This window comes from Mauremys mutica, chromosome 6 (assembly GCF_020497125.1).
Source record: "Mauremys mutica isolate MM-2020 ecotype Southern chromosome 6, ASM2049712v1, whole genome shotgun sequence".
NCBI lineage: Eukaryota > Metazoa > Chordata > Testudines > Geoemydidae > Mauremys > Mauremys mutica.
This window is the reverse complement of record NC_059077.1, coordinates 10,475,871-10,490,616: the sequence shown is the minus strand read 5'-3', so window position 1 is coordinate 10,490,616 and position 14,746 is coordinate 10,475,871.

The following is a 14,746-nucleotide window of genomic DNA, read 5'->3' as shown; positions in this document are numbered from 1 at the left end:
ACAGCATCAAACTTCAGTTAGTGAGCAGTATGCCTGAGGAATGGAATGGAATGGAAACTTTATTCCTGAATGGACAATTAGTATTTCCTCAATTTCCACAGAGGAGTAAATACAAAGAAGAGAACATGCCAATCAAAAAGCAGCACAGATATCCTTCTGTTTCTCTTTTTCAGAATCAGCATTGTAATTTTTGATTAGATAGATAGATGGATAGATAGATAGATACTCCTGCATTTCTTCACTGTTGCAGTTGTCTGTATCAAGCCGTGGGAACATCTGGAATGTCTGAGTCAAAAAGCTTGTCTATGTGGCAAGTTACTATACATCAGGCCCAGGTGTGAGTTCACGGTGCACCAGCTTGCTGCACAGTAACCGCCTGTTTGGACACAGCTAGAGGACACTGAAAGTCCTGGAGTGCATCTTAGCCTAATACTCCTTGAAAGCGTAGTACACCAAGCTGCACTATGGGCCTTTCAGTGCATTAGAACAGTGTCTCCATGGGATATTACTGCCTGGCAAACTGGTGCACTGTGGATTCATACCCTTCCTTTTGGTGCAGTAACTTCCCATGTAGACAAGATAGGGAGAGGTGGAGTTTCATGTTGCTTGTCTTTTCCAACAGCTGGGCTTCTGTCTTTGGTATATTTTGTGGAAAGAAATTGGGAAGGACTCACAAGATTACTTTGTTAAGCTCCAGAGATAAGGGGTCCTTGCACAGAGGACAACAGGGCACTCTATAATAGGATTGAAATCATGGATACCGGGGAAGGACACAAAGATATCATTATAGCTAGCTTCTAGGAAGATGGAGAGTTGCCCACAGTATTAAAGGCTGCTTTGAGAACAGAGAGGGAGAAGTAGCCATCAGCAGCAGAGTAAATGAGCTTAAATACCTAGAAGAGAGTTTTTTTCCATGCTATCCAGATTGAAATGGTTGCGTGAGAGGTATTTGGACAGAGGAGAGAGGATTACTACCTCAAATGTTTTGCAGAGACAAGGAAAGTTAGAGGGGATGTAAAAGCAGCAAAGCGTCCTGTGGCACCTTATAGACTAACAGATATATTGGAGCATGAGCTTTTGTGGGTATTCACGAAAGTTCATGCTCCAATACGTCTCTTAGTCTATAAGGTGCCACAGGACTCTTTGCTGCTTTTACAGATCCAGACTAACACGGCTACCCCTCTGATACTTAGAGGGGATGGTAACTGAGAAATGGGGATAAAATGTCAGTCAGGCTGTAAGACTGAACCTAGCCACAATTCTAGGGTATATATGAAGGTGAATATAGAACAAATCTATATGATCTATGAAGGTGCACATGGAATGATTCAGAGTCCATAGGTCCCTTGTCTCAATAAGTGAATATATTGTGCAGGCCAAACCATTCTGCTGTTGGCTAGACATTCGTTCCACGTTATGGAGTTTCTGAGTTCTATAGTTTTCTCTTCTGTAAAAATTTAGGAAATTCCATAACTACTCCTTTCCCCATGTTAAAAGAATTTTAAGGTTGCAAAGTGAAGTACTCAAATGCTGAGTATTGTAATTTTACAGTCTCAGACCTCAAAAGATTCCAGGAATAGAAGCGAGTGTCCTATTGGACAGCTATAAATCTCTCCACTATAATAGTATGAAACTCTCATTTTAACCCTGACTATCTTAAATCGCTTCCTGGTAAATAATGGCTATTCTCCCATTGTAAATTTGAGGGGATATTCTATATTTTGGGAAAAGAAAGAAACATTTCACAGACAGCTTGTAAAAAAATGATATGACAACTGTTTGAAACTTCTGAGATGAAACATTAGAATATATCCCAACAGAAATGGATAATAATGAGCAAAGTGTAGGCAAGGGTGTGAACAGGGCATAATAAATTCAATTAATCTGATATAGAAACATTACAGTTTAACAAGTGGTTGTCATATCCATATCTGTGGTGGTATCCATGTGTTAAATGGGACCGTGGCTTGGTCTGTAGTTAGATGGACCTTAGAATTCTCAGCCCTATAGAAGTTGCTGCCAGAAATGGTCCTGGTCATTCAGTAGGTAGCATTCTTCCCACTGAGTCATTACCAGGTACCAGTGTTACCATAGAATCATAGACTATCAGGGTTGGAAGAACATAAGAACGGCCGTACCGGGTCAGACCAAAGGTCCATCTAGCCTAGTATCTGTCTACCGACAGTGGCCAATGCCAGGTGCCCCAGAGGGAGTGAACCTAACAGGCAATAATCAAGTGATCTCTCTCCTGCCATCCATCTCCATCCTCTGACAAACAGAGGCTAGGGACACCATTCCTTACCCATCCTGGTTAATAGCCATTTATGGACTTCACCACCATGAATTTATACAGTTCTCTTCTAAACGCTGTTATAGTCCTAGCCTTCACAACCTCCTCAAGTAAGGAGTTCCACAAGTTAACTTTGCGCTGCATGAAGAAGAACTTCCTTTTATTTGTTTTAAACCTGCTGCCTATTAATTTCATTTGGTGAGCCCTAGTTCTTGTATTATGGGAATAAGTAAATAACTTTTCCTTATCTACTTTCTCCACATCACTCATGATTTTATATACCTCTATCATATCCTCCCTTAGTCTCCTCTTTTCCAAGCTGAAGAGTCCTAGCCTCTTTAATCTTTCCTCATATGGGACCCTCTCCAAACCCCTAATCATTTTAGTTGCGCTTTTCTGAACCTTTTCTAGTGCCAGTATATCTTTTTTGAGGTGAGGAGACCACATCTGTACACTGTATTCGAGATGTGGGCATACCATGGATTTATATAAGGGCAATAATATATTCTCAGTCTTATTCTCTATCCCCTTTTTAATGATTCCTAACATCCTGTTTGCTTTTTTGACCGCCTCTGCACACTGGTGGATATCTTCAGAGAACTGTCCACGATGACTCCAAGAGCTTTTTCCTGACTCGTTGTAGCTAAATTAGCCCCCATCAGATTGTATGTATACTTGGGGTTATTTTTTCCAATGTGCATTACTTTACATTTATCCACATTAAATTTCATTTGCCATTTTGTTGCCCAATCACTTAGTTCTGTGAGATCTTTTTGAAGTTCTTCACAGTCTGCTTTGGTCTTAACTATCTTGAGCAGTTTATCATCTGCAAACTTTGCCACCTCACTGTTTACCCCTTTCTCCAGATCATTTATGAATAAATTGAATAGGATTGGTCCTAGGACTGACCCTTGGGGAACACCACTAGTTACCCCTCTCCATTCTGAGAACTTACCATTAATTCCTACCCTTTGTTCCCTGTCTTTTAACCAGTTCTCAATCCATGAAAGGACCTTCCCTTTTATCCCATGACAGCTTAATTTACGTAACAGCCTTTGGTGAGGGACCTTGTCAAAGGCTTTCTGGAAATCTAAGGATACTATGTCCACTGGATCCCCCTTGTCCACATGTTTGTTGACCCCTTCAAAGAACTCTAATAGATTAGTAAGACACGATTTCCCTTTACAGAAACCATGTTGACTATTGCTCAACAGTTTATGTTTTTCTATGTGTCTGACAATTTTATTCTTAACTATTGTTTCAACTAATTTGCCCGGTACTGACGTTAGACTTACCGGTATGTAATTGCCGGGATCACCTCTAGAGCCCTTTTAAAATATTGGTGTTATATTAGCTAACTTCCAGTCATTGGTACCAAAGCTGATTTAAAGGACAGGTTACAAATCTTAGTTAATAGTTCCGCAACTTCACATTTGAGTTCTTTCAGAACTCTTGGGTGAATGCCATCTGGTCCCGGTGACTTGTTAATGTTGAGTTTATCAATTAATTCCAAAACCTCCTCTAGTGACACTTTAATCTGTGACAGTTCCTCAGATTTGTCACCTACAAAAGCCAGCTCAGATTTGGGAATCTCCCTAACATCCTCAGCCATTTAGTTTCTCCGCAATGACTTTATCATCTTTACGTGCTCCTTTCGTATCTCGATCATCAAGGGGCCCCACTGGTTGTTTAGCAGGGACCTCAGGAGGTCATCTAGGCCAAACCCTTGCTCAAAGCAGGACCAATCCCCAATTAAATCATCCTAGCCAGGGCTTTGTCAAGCCGGGACCAAAAAACCTCTAAAAAAGGAGATTCCACCACCTCCCTAGGTAACCCATTCCAGTGCTTCACCATCCTCCTAGTGAAAAAGATTTTTCCTAATATCCAACCTAAACCTCCCCCAGTGCAACTTGAGACCATTATGTCTTGTTCTGTCATCAGGTACCACTGAGAACAGTCTAGATCCATCCTCTTTGGAACCCGCTTTCAGGTAGTTGAAAGCAGCTATCAAATCCCCCCTCATTCTTCTCTTCTGCAAACTATAGTCCATTCTATATACCTTATAGTCCATTTATACAACACCTAGCACAATGGGGTCCTGGACCATGATTAAGGCTCTTAGGTGCTAAAGTAACACAAATAATATATAATAGTTATCATAGAGGAGCCAGTGACCTGGATAAGGTATTCTTCATGACCTCAACTATTGTGTAATATTAAAGCTTTCAAGAGGAAGTGACAATGAGGCATCAGGAGATGTGGGGTACTTATTTTGATGAATAACCCCAAAATGTTTTGGTGACAACTACAGTTTAACTAGTTTCAATAGGCAAAACCTATTTGGGTTCAGAGGTGCTCAGCACCCACAACTTCCACTGAAGTGACTATGAATGCTCTGAAAATCAGTCCACTTTTATTTTAGATTCCTAAATACAGATGTAAGTGTCTAACTGTAGGCATGTGGGGTTGAATTTTTCAGCCATTATGTTTTTAAGTCACTTAGATTCTTCTTATTGTCTAACATTTGCAGGGTGACTGCATGAAAGTCTGGCTTGCCTCAATGCCTTGCCATTGAAAGTTTATTCAGGAGAAAAGGTCAAGATTCAACTCTGAATCACACAACAGCAGCAGTAAAAAAAGGGCAGGGGTTTTCTCACCTTGCTATATTTACATATGTCCTTTGGGAGCCACCATCCATGTGCCAGCTGTGAACTTGTTATGCTGAATCCAGTTAGCTTTATCTCTGCTAACACACAGCTAGCTTAAAGGAAAAGATCAAGGCAACATATATTAGTTACAATTTACTTTAATTACATGCCCAAGGTTATACAGTATCCCTTCAGACATACGTGCCTTTTGCAAAATTAGTGCCATTACTCTGTGTAGTTAAAGATGAGAATATTTTCCTTTCTTCTGTATAATATGCTCTGTTTTCCAGGGTAAAACAACAAAATACTCTCTAAACTTATATTGATATGTACTAAATAGAGTATTTTGGGTCATAATAATACTTGACACTTATTTAGCCTTGTTACTGTATTTTAATCAAGGATCTCAAAGCATTTTAAGGCAATTAAATCCTACAACAGCTTTCACAGTGTTCTCATATCTATATGGGCAAACTAAGACCTAGATTTGCTGACTCTGTAGCACAGCTAGGACATGAACCCAGGGAGTCTTGATTCACAGTACCTTCCACAAGAACACATGCTTACACCAAAGGTTGGATAGGCATTATCCATTAAATAGGCTTGGTGAAGGGGTTGCCTTCTGTTGCATTGGCTGCAATGGCCATATCATTTCCCTCACTTCAGTCCACCTCGGGTATTGTCTTTTTAGTCACAGTAGACTAAATGCATCCCTGGATTAGCTCCACTGAAATCGGTAGAGATTTAATTAGTCCCAGATCTTTTGAAAAAAATTAACAGGCTGCTTACTGTGTAAAACTGGTGCAGGTGGACAAACAAAGGAAAATATTGTTTTGATGTGGGTTCTTTACAAAAACAACTATATTTAAAGATGGAGATATGCCGGTAATATTAGAATATAATTTCTCCTAGCCTGTGTAGGCAGAATAAAACTATGCTGAGGAGTCATAATTTAACATTGGATGATACATAGGATAAAACATAGTTCTCCTTAACACAATTGTTTTTTTGTTCCTGTCTTCACAGACAAGAAGAAACTATTTTATAACATGGTTAGACCCAAACCGTGTTTCTCATCCATGTTATATGGACATTTTTTTTAGCATACAAAGGGTTTTACATATGTAATTTAAAGACTAAGATTTTAAACTGTAGTTAGACATCTAAATAATAGACTTGATTTTTAAAATAGCTGAACACCCATTGTGTAAATAGCTGAACACCTACTTCTGTAAAATCTTGGCTTCGGGATTTGTTTTGCATTGTATATTTAGTAAAATAATCTGAGTTAATGCCCTTTAATACAATGTACCCCCCCCACACACACACACACTCATACACACACATAGCGTGTAGTGTTTTAAGGATCAAAGTAATAACAAAAGTTTTCCAGACAGAGATATATATGATATTATGCTAGCTAGGCAAACATTATGGTAGCATGCTTTGCCAAACAGAGTATTTCTCTGTTTCATTCTCAAAGGATAATTTCCCTTCAGTAATATTACTAGTTAATCACAGTCGAATCTTATCAGATGTTCATGAGAGCCAGAGGATCTGATGTGATGAGAAAGCACGTGAGTATGAAAATTCAGTCTGGATTTCAAGCAGATTATAATATGGAACTTGCATTGGCCGGGCTCTGTAATGATCCTTTATTGATTTCTGAAAGTTCAAAATACATTTGAACTTTTAGAAAATGTAACTGCTAACTGAGCAAACGTTGACACCAGGAACCAAAATATGCCCTAACAAAAAGAACACAAAAGGTTGCTTTAGGCAATTATAGACTTTCTGTAGCTTCTTGCCATGTGTCCTTCAACAGGTACCCTTTCTGCCATCCAGTATAGTTAATATCTCTACTACTGATGTTTACATGAGTAATTTTTTTATGTAGAAGTTTATTTTTAATCTGTGGAAGGATTCTAAGGCCTGTAGTGTCTTGTATAAAGCACTGAGAAACTATCACTTAATAAAGCTAACAATATGTCATAATAATACTAGTTATTCACTTTTTGGTAATATATATATATATTATTATATGACTATGTATAAGATATATACCTTATATATGTGTTTAGAGTGGCTTTCATCCCATAGGTTCCCAGAGCAGTTAAAAAAACCCTATCCTTTAGTCATTTTCTTTCGTTGTTCTAGGTCAAATTTATGCCCTGGTTTTGTAAAGTGATCTGTAGATAATATGGACCATTATTCCTGACTTCCATTGACTCCATGCAGGCACATAAGGGGCCATACGTAGGCCTTGTCTTCACTACCAGGGTAAGTAGACCCAAGTTATGCTACTCCAGCTGTGTGAATAATGTAGCTGGAGTCGATGTAGCTTAGGTTGACTTACCCCAGTGTCTTCACTGCACTGAGTCAATGAGAGTCACTCTCTGGTCGACTTCTCGGAGACCTAGCGTACCAGGCTCTGCCACTGATTTAGCGAGTCTTCACTAGACCTGCTAAATCGATCTCTGCGGCATCGATTGCAGCAGCGTCAATCTTTCTATAGTGGAGACCAGCCCTTAGTCCTGCCAGGAGTGCAGGGGACTGGACTAGATGACCTCTTGAGGTGCCTTCCAGTCTTATGATTCTATGTGGATGGACCCCTGGGGCAGAATTGGAGACATAGAGGGTGATATCCTAACCACCACCCTAATCACTTTATACTGGGTAAAAGGGTTGAAGCAGCATGTAGGAGCTCTAGGATCCCCATATCCCACTGGTAAAGGATACCCCCAGTGCAGCAATTGTGAAAGACAAACATAAGGCTGCCCTGCAAGGATCCTCTTGCAAATCCTGGCACAGGTAGGATGGGTATGGGGCTGTCAGGGTCACAGAACACAGGGCTGCGGAAGTGCAGAATAGTGTGCAGCCCAGGGAAGCTGCCTTAACTTAGGTAGGCCCCCAGGACTGTCTAAATTATGCTGAAGGTTCCGGCTCCCAAAGCCCCCAGGATTGCGTGGGCACAAAGGTGGCTTAAAGTCTCCATAGCGTCCTCCTCACCCTCGGCAGTGAGTTCTGTGGTGAACTTCTCACCCATAGGTCCTCAGGACAAGAATAGCTTTTAAAAAATAAAGCAAACAAAAAGATTCTTCTCTCACTTAACTGGGTGTAAATCAAGAAGAGCTCAGTTGAAACCAATGTCTGTCAGTTTAAGGGTTTGTCTTTGCACATGACACAGATCATGGGTGCCTTCAGTTTGTGAGGATGCTCTGCCCCTTTGTGCATCTGTGTAAGGGCTCGTCAACACAGTCTGCAAGTGAGCAGCAAGCTGAGGTGTAAATTTACAGCACTCTAGCCTGCTAAGCACTAACTGGCCATCTGGAGAAACCCTAAGATGATCATAAGGGCCGATCACCTGCTATGCTCTCACTGAAGTTCGCTGCAGATAAGGATGCTTTGCCTTCTGAAAGTCAATCCACTTATTTAGCTTTCTAAATATTAATTTAGGTGCCTTCCTTTACACAGCCAAGTCTGAAAAATTTGGCCTTAATTTATCCATGCCTCAGTTTTTTTCCATGTGTACCCCAGGCATAACAATAGTTTCTTGCATCCCAGAGGTGACCTGGTGGTTGATTAACTAATCTCAATATTTTTCATAGATTTCAGTGCCATAAGGGATGATTTGATTATCTGGTTTGATCTGCTGTATGACATAGGCCAGAGAATTTCATCCAGTTACCCCTGTATTGAGTCCAATAGCTTATATTTACCTAAACAATATCTCCCAGATAGGCAGCCAGTCTTGATTTGAAGACACCAAAGTATGAAGAATCCACCACTTCCCTTGTTAGTTTTTCCAAACTTTTTCTGACCCTCACTGTCATATGCTATTTCTAATTTGCATGTGCCTGGCTTTTCCTCCCAGCTAGAGCTGGTTCCAGCCCATATGGCAAAATGGAATTTTGTTGAAATACCCTGCTTTGTCAAAGTCTAAACATTGTGCGGAGAAGTATTGATTTCAATGAACTTTTCGACAGGAAGGTTCTTGAAGCCCTGGGATCTCTTGACCCTTCTGGCCAGAGAAAGCTGAATAACCCCCCCGCCCTGAACTTTTTGATTGGAAAACGGATGTTTCAACACAAGTCTGCTTCACAAAACAGTGTTGGAAGTTTTTGGTTTTGTTCCAATGTGGAGTGAAAAGAAATTCTGAAACTTTGAAAGTCACTGAAAAATTGAACTCCTTGGGGGCAGGGACTGTCTCTTTTGTTCTATTTCTACAGTTCCTAGCACAACAGGGTCTTGCTACAGTAATAAATCTATCTGTTATCCTCCAGTTGTCTCTACTTACAGACATTTGTTTTTGCTCTCCTTTCTTTGATAGCTTAAAGAGTCCTAAAACAACTGGCATTTTTTCCATGTGAAGGTAATTATACTGTAAGTCACCTTTTGATCTTCTTTTTGATAAATGAAACAGATTGAGCTCCTTAAATCTCTTTTCTGAGAATGTATGTTTATTGTCTTGAGAATATATATATATATATATACACATTTTTGATAAGGTATATTGTTAAAGTTAGACATCACAAGGTGCTCGATGTTATAGAGCAAGTCAGTGGGAGAGGCAGCACTGAATGATGTTTTTAAACCTTTTTCACCAATGCACGTGTCATACAATGTTATTTAGGCCTGTTGCTGCTGCTATGGCTCAATTACTGCAGTGGTTTGCTACATCCTGGAGGAAATTAGCAGGACAATGGCAGTCTACCAACAAAACACTGATAAATGTTGTTTGCCAGATAACATTTTATCATATACTCACTTCAGTCCATTTAAAATATCAGCAGGTTACCAAGTATTGGCAAGTTGTGTTTTTTCCTTCATCTAACAGGTTCTTCTTATTATCACATTTTGATTAGCTGCATGATATTCAACCTCCTTGTGTAAATTTGCTTCTGCATTTGATTGGACAGCAGATTTCAAAAGCAGGATCAGCTATCCAGACAGAGTTGATACTTTGCCAGGCAAAGGTAGCGAAAGCCAAAAACTACCCAATCACAATAATAATTTAGAGAGTCTGCCAACAAACTTGTCATGGGCAAAGTCTGCTTGTGGCTTACTATTAGTCTGTAATTGAAACCTTATTCAATAAATTAATTCAAATTATTTCGGATTTAAGCTCTGTTGCATGCACTGAAAGGATGAATGGATTATGATTAAAATACTGGACTCATTCCAGTGCAGCGCTTAAACCAAAATACCATCCCTAATCATAGGAATGTTTAGCTCTGCACTTTCCCCTGTTCACAACAATGTCATGACAATTTTTCTCCACAACTTTTTCTGATCTTCAGATGATGTGGGGAAGTGGCTTCAGAGTAAAAGGAGTCTAAACCAATTTGATTAAAGACAGGAAGATCAAATGTTTTATCAGGAATCTTTAAAATATTTGATATATAAAGGGAAGATCCAAATTGATAGGTAAATGTAATAGAGTCAAGGTAGAAAGACATCGTCCTTTTCAGTACCTGTGGGATGCCTCATATAAGACTTAATTTTTCTGTGCAAAAGGGATTGTCTTTACTCAAAATGCTAGCTACTTATGTGCTTTGTTCTTGTGCCTCTAAATTATTTGTTTATAGTAGCATTCATACTGTGCTAGAAGGTTTCCAGACATTCAAGATGGGATGGTCTCTGCCCCAAGGAAGAACCTAAGAAGAGAGAAACAGAGGCCAGGGAACAAGAACAACAAATTAGGTTCGACTAATTCATTATAGGCAACATGGCTGACCTCAGACTTGTAGCATGCTTAGAGAACTGTATGGAAATAGGCGCGGAGGTGAGAAATTAGCAAATCCGAGGTTAGCTCTGGGAACATTAGTAGAGCGTAGAGGGCGGGGTTTGACACAAAACTCCTGGGAGTATAAATAAAGATGGGCAGTATATAAGTAGTTTTGGCATATTCCATTTTTATTTTTTTATAATTTCAGCAGATAATATCAATGTTTATTTTTAACCATTTTTTAATTTTTAATCGATTTAAATTTTTACAGCTGCAAGAAATTATTACAGGGGGGTGGGGGGTCGCCCAAGTCCTACCGCCCAATGGCTTCAGCCCTGGCCAGTGGAGCTAAGGCTTTGGCTTCAGCTCTGGGAAGTGGGACTCAGGTTACAGGCCCTCTGCCCATGGCTCAATTCCTTGGGCTTCTGCTTTGGCCCCCCATATGGGGCGACGGGGCTCGGGTGGGCTCAGGCCTCAGTCCCCCACCTTGGCATCATGTAGTAATTTTTGTTGTTAGAAAGGGGTTGTGGTGCAATGAAATTTAAGAACTGCTGGTCTAAACCATCCAAGAAACATGGCTGTCCAGCCTCCTTTTGAAAACGTCCAGTGAAGAAGCTTTCACAATCTCCAGAGGCAGTCTGTTCCATTGTCCTACTGTTCTTGCAGTTAGGAAGGTTTTTCCTGAGATTTGATCTAAAATTCCTGTAGTGTACTTTGAACCCATTGCCTCTGTGCCAGAAGAGAACAACTTTTCTACATCTTTTTTATGGCAGCCTTTCAAGTATCTGAAGACCACTATCATAAGCCGCCTTAATCTCCTTTTTTCAAAACTAAACATACCCAGTTCCTTAGGCCTTTGCTCATATGGCTTGCATTCCCTCCCTTTGATCATCTTTGTCAGTCACCTCTGGATCCTTTCCAGTTGCTCTACATCCTTTCTATACATTGATGACCGAAACTGGACACAGTACTCCAGCGGAGGCCTAACCAGTACCAAGTAGGATAGCACTGTAGCCACCCATGACTTGCATGCTATGCCTCCATTAATGCAACCTAAAATTGCATTTGCTTTTTATGCAACTGCATTGCATTGTTGACTCACGGTAAGGCTGTGATCAAGAACAACTCCCAGATCCTTCTCAGCTGCTCTGCTACCAAGCCAGTTTTCCTCCATTCTATATTTGTGAATTTGTTTTTCCTTCCGTAAGAGTAGCACCTTCCATTTGTCTTTGTTAAATTTCATTTTGTTATCTACAGTGCAGTTCTCCAATTTATCAAAATCCCTCTGAATTTTAGCTCTATCCTCCAAAGTATTGGCAACCCACCTAGCTTTGCGTCATCTGCAAACTTGATAAGTATGATAGCTATACCTACATCCAGGTCATTAATAAAGATGTTATACAACACCAAATCCAGAACAGATCCCTGTGGAACCCCACTTGAGGCCTCCCTCCAATCTGACATCATTCCATTCATAGTTACTCTTTGTTTGCCATTGTTTGAGTTTGTAAATATTATTGCCAGTGGCTCCAAGATTTCTTCCACTAATTTCTTCAGTACCCTTGGGTGAATAGCATCCAGTTGCACTGATTTGCATTCTTTCAAATTGGTCAGACAATCTCTGATGTGTTCTTTACTTATCCTGATCTGTGTCCCTTCCCCCCCCCCCTTAAAAAAAACAAACCCTCATGGATGACAGGAGAGGTCCAGGAAGACTGAAGAAGGGCTAACATAGTGCCCATCTTTTTAAAGGGAATAAAAGAGGAGACAGGGAACTATAGACCAGTCAGCCTGATGTAGATACCTGGGCAGCTACTACAGCAGTATATAGTATTGGTAACTATGCTAGTCATCTGGTCACATGTTATTTTTTGTAAGAAGATTGAAGTAAAGTAGGCATTGAGCAGCTCTGCCTTCCTATCATTTTCCGTTACCAGCTCACCTTCTCCATTGAGCAGCAGACCCACACCCCATCCTTGATTTTTCTTTTTTTATCTGACATATTTGAAGAACTCCTGCTTGTTGTCTCTATCATTTCTTGCCAGCTGTAACTCATTCTTTGCCTTGGCTTTCCTGATTTTGTCCCTACATGCTATTCCCATGTAGGTGTCCTTACTGATATGCACCTCCTTCCATTACCTGTATGTATCCCTTTTGGGTTTTAGATATCTAAAAAGCTCATTGTGCAGCTGCATCAGCCTCCTGTGGCTCTTCTTATCTTTCCTCTGTGTCAGAATAGCTTGATGTTGAACCTCTAGTATTACATCCTTTAAGAACTGCCAGCCTCCTTCAATTCCTTTTCTTCCTAATTGGTCTTTCCATGGGACCTTGCCTACTATTTCTTTGAGGGCTAGTCTACACTATCACTTAAGTCGATGTAACTTACATCACACAGAGGTGTGAAAAAGCTACCCCTCTGAGTGACACAAGTTACATTGACGTAAGAGCTATCTGCACCGGTGCTATGTTGGTGGGAGACACTCTCCCAATGACATAGCTTCTGACTTTCATGGAGGTGGACTAATGATGTCAATGGGAGAGCTGTCTCCCGTCAGCATAGCATGTCTTCACTGGGCTACAGTGGCGCATCTGCACTAGTGTAGCTGTGCCAATGTAGTTCTTCTATTCTAGACTCAGTCTGTTGAAATATGCCACTGACGTCAGTGGAAGGACTCCCACTGGTTTAGGAGAAGTTGGATCAGGCCTATAATAGGCTCAGTTTTGCCAGAGTACAGTGCTTCCACCCCATCCTAAGAGTGCTCCAGGGCATATTGTGCTTCAGCAATACAGAATCCCTCCTGGGTTTTCTATTAGTGTGGAGGAAGCCAGCTGCTACAACTGTAACATGCCACCCTCACTGCACTACCTGCCCAACTCTATGGAGAGAGTTGAGGATATAGCTCACTTTCTTGTTCTCCCTTTCAGAGACTGGCGTGCTAAAGGGGAGCAGCTTCTGCAGTCAGAGAGTGCTTACATGGTAGGAAGAAGGCACAAGATTGTCCATAACTGTCCATTGACCTGCAGACTCTTCTGAAAATGCTGGCAGTAAAAAAAACCAAAACCCTCTCCAATACATTTTAGTTCCAGGATTTGTGTTGTTTCATTATTATGGACAAGCCAACACCCATGTGTATTCCTGGTTTGTTTCTTTATTTGCACTAGGGAAGAGAAAAAACAATGCCTCCTTAAATTACCGTCTGTAGCAATATTCAAGTTGAAATAATCGTTTAACATTTAACAAGCCCCATCCCTCCTAGAAAGAGTTGATGAGACAAACTATATTCTTTGCCTCAGACAATTCTCTGTATCTCCCACAGGTGGATACCTATTAAGCCTATATTCTTAACCCAAATGCTACACTTATAGATAATAAGAAGAAACATTTTATTGTGCTCTTTGTTTCTTACCACTTGGCTTTAAAGTTGTTGGCTCTGTCATTTCCCCTCATTAGTTTTGATACCATAAGGTGATGCAATTACTGTCCAAGATGCAGACTTCAAATTCATCTGAATGCAGACAATGGAAGTAGATTCTAGACACAGAAATGATGTCAAGTACTTGGAAATATTCTGTGCAGAGATGAATTTGAAGGATGGGCAGGAGGCGTGAGTAATATGAACTGAATCTACAATGATACCCTGTTCTCACATCTTTCTTTATGCATGCAATGCATTCCATTGCACCGGATGGCATCATCTGTCTATGCTAATCTCTTTATGTGAATTGATTGGGTGCCATCAAATGCAATGCAGTTATGACATCATTTTCCAGCATTCCAAATATTGTTCCTGTTTTATATGTTGTGGAGTAGCTGAAGAAGACCCAAACCCTTAAACTTAAAATGGCTTATATATAAATTCCATGATCAGTAGTAGCACACTGTGTGATATGGGAAGCTTGAAAGTGTGTAGTTTGAAAAAAAAATGCAAATACCCATGCTGCAGTGTAAGTGGCAATGTTAAAGGCACAATATGAATGTGTGTGAAGTTTCTGGTCAGGTGAAGTGCTAAGGTGCTTCAACTCCCATTGAACTCAAAATTCATAGATTCATAAATTATAAGGCTACGAGGGACCACTCTG